This window comes from Pyxicephalus adspersus, chromosome 4 (assembly GCF_032062135.1).
Source record: "Pyxicephalus adspersus chromosome 4, UCB_Pads_2.0, whole genome shotgun sequence".
Taxonomy (NCBI): domain Eukaryota; kingdom Metazoa; phylum Chordata; class Amphibia; order Anura; family Pyxicephalidae; genus Pyxicephalus; species Pyxicephalus adspersus.
In genome coordinates, this window is record NC_092861.1 from 63,136,924 (window position 1) to 63,140,260 (window position 3,337).

Genomic DNA, 3,337 nt, shown 5'->3' on the forward strand with positions numbered 1-3,337 from the left:
ATGGGAAGGTTTAACCACAACTTTCTACCGCAACTATCATAGTTTTAACTATATGGCACAAGCATTACCACAACTTGGAAGTTTATATGAGCCCCAAATGTTTTATTGCGCATGTTCTTCTGAAACAACGGAAACAGAAATGCAGAGAACCACACTGACATGTTGTACATATTAGCATTAATCCCATAAATGAATATATACATTTCCTAAAACTGCTCTTAGAATAATAATGTTATACTCCTTGTCCTCTGTACTGATGTTCTTATTGTATGGGCCTGATTTATAAAGCGCTACAGGACTGGTGAAGACAGACTATGGATATGAATCTGGGTGATCCAGCAAACCAGGAATGGATCTGGTCTAGGATTGAAAACATTTGCCAACAAATAAATTATTTTTAAGAAATCCATTCCAGGTTTACTAGATCAAACCAGTTCATAGCAATAGTCTATCTTCTCCAGCCTTGGAGCTTTAATAAATCAGGCCCCTGTGTTACCACTCTATTTGCATTCCCATTGTTTATTCAAGAAGCATTTAAACAACAAAAGAATTACAAATTAGTGACATCAGAACTCTGGTTAGGTGTTAAATTATTTTACATTGTATTTCTTCAGCATCAGTAAAACTCCCTTTATACCATTTGCCAAGCTAAGAATATGTAAATGTCAGACATGGAGCAGGGAGTTTATCACTTTGCACTCACCTTTACTAGGGGTAGTTTCATTTGTTTTCATTTTCATACTAATAGTAATTTTCACTTTGAACAGGGAGGATAAATCTAATATACTGGGCTGATGTGGATGTGCTGCCCTAAACCTGACTGCCCTAAACGAGGACATCATATGGCACATTTTCATCTTCATGGAACCTGATGTCACCAAGGAGGGAATGCAAAAATGTTTACAACAAAATATGACCATTTCTTCAGTAATATGTAAGTCAAACTGCTATTGGTGATGGTGTATATTGCATTGTGCTGTCCAGTCTTACCTATACATTATGATTTGTTATTCATACTGTTTACCAATAAATACAATTACAAGTAAAAGCTAATGTCATTTTATTGTAATTTTTACATTTCTGTATTGACAGCCAGATAAAAAGAAATACTGATATGGGGCTTTATATTAAAAAAAATATATATCTATATGAATCTTCCATCATTTCAGTGGTCCTGAACCAAGGGTTGTTACTTTTTACAATGTTATTAACAGTAAATAAACCATAGGATTGATATTTTCAAAGACAACTTAGCAAACCTACCCGATTCTCACTTTTAATAATATTATAGTGCCAACATATTATGCAATGCTGTACATTAAATAGGCGTTGCAAATGACAGACGGATACAGTGAGGGTGGGGGAAGTAACACACAATACTTCAATATAAGAATGAAAAAAGGGTCTCTATGTTAGAATTCCCAGTGTGGAAAATGAATGCACATTATGGTATAAACATTTAAGTAGCTTTAATACAGAGTAATAAAGTATATAAAAGTCTAAATGACTGGAGGAAATTCCTCACTCTATCCCAGTATACAGCCTGCTTCCTACACATGTATGTAATCTAGGAGTTGGTACCCAAGGCAACCATTCCGGCCTAGTCAGCAGATGTCATGCAGAAAAACAATTATCTGCAGATTTATAGAACATGTAACTAAACTCTGCTGGGTGTACCTCTGCTCTTGGATTCACAGTACATATTTCCCAACAGAAAGTACAAAGATTTTACTGAATAGAAGAAAGCAGAGATTAAGAGAAACAGATTTTATTTACATAATTTACTGAACTGTTAGTGTTAAATTACATACATATTTAGTATTTTATAACTAAATAATGTCAAAAAAAAATTTAAGTGGAAAAAAATAAAAAGAAGAGCAATGCATTGCACTAAACAATAATATAATTTACTTACAACACCATAATAAGTAGTTTATTTTTCAGATGCTATGACCAATCAGTAAATGTGATCAATCATGTCATGATCTAATTAGCAAATTGCTGCTGTTAATCATTATTGTTCATGGACAGGTGCTTTGTAGAAAAATGCCCTGCATATTTTAGGTTGGGTCTACATGGACGTTTTTAAAAACGCATGTAAACCATCCTACTGCGTTTATATGTGTTTTCATGCACTTTAATTAGCTTTTCAAAGCTTGCCTTTAAAAACGCTGGAAAACGTCTATGCAGTGTTTTCCTGCGTTTTTAACACGTTTATGTTTCAATAAACACCCCATTGAAATCAATGGAAGTGTTTACCAGCGTTAACCCCGCTAATAAAAGTGCATAAAACGCAAATAAACACAGTAGGAACATTTACATTCGTTTTTCAGCATCCGTGTAGACCTAGCTTTACAAAGGCTAATCGTTCTGTAGTCCCAGGATAAGGACTAGGAGTTCTAATTACTCTATTTCAGATAACACAGAAATATGTGCACCAGACACAGGACAGCCCTACATTTTTTTTTAATACAATCAAAGGATATTTTTTGCACTTTCCTGACAGATATTAGAACACTTTCAATTGGTTATTTAAAAAGAAAAAAGTATATAGGGTTGATTTCTAGGGTTTACATACATTCCAGAATATCTATTATTAGGCAGGATACTACATGTTAACATGTATTGCACTTTGGCAGACTATTTAGTACCAATGTCCCAAAACATAAGTTAGCAATTTTTTTAAACAGTACACCACAATGCACAGATGGGAAGAAGCACTACAACACATATACTAGGCAGTGAGGTTCTACACAAGGTACTTGGAAATGCCAATCCCATAGAATGGCAGCTCCTAGCAATAAATGTAATCATTATGGTAATGTGCATTTACCCCCAACACTGTAAAGGATAGATGTGAGGACAAGTTTAAAGGTACTGAAATGTAAGGATTTAAAGAGAAACCTAATCTCCCCTTTAATCAAATTATTGGTGTAATGGATAAAACATTTGATAAACACACCTGAAGCATTAAAAAAAGTCGTAAAAACTGGTGAATAATCTCTAGAACTCACTATTTCCCATTAGTTACAGGTTGATAGAATAAAAATAATGATAATGAATATAGAAGAGTATCAGCCAAATAAAAATATGCCTCTATAAACTGGTATCTGTCAGTAATTACTAAATAGCGGTTTATTACCATTTAATACCCCAACAAAGCATGGTGTGCACCAGATGAGCCATGTAGATTTATCCACACAGCACCCTTCACTGTATATTAAATATACCATAAATGATGTGTTTATACAATGAAAAGCAATCGTTATCCCTCACTGGACCCCTCCCTACCCTCTAACTACCGTCCTATCTCCCTTCTCCCATATGTCTCCAAACT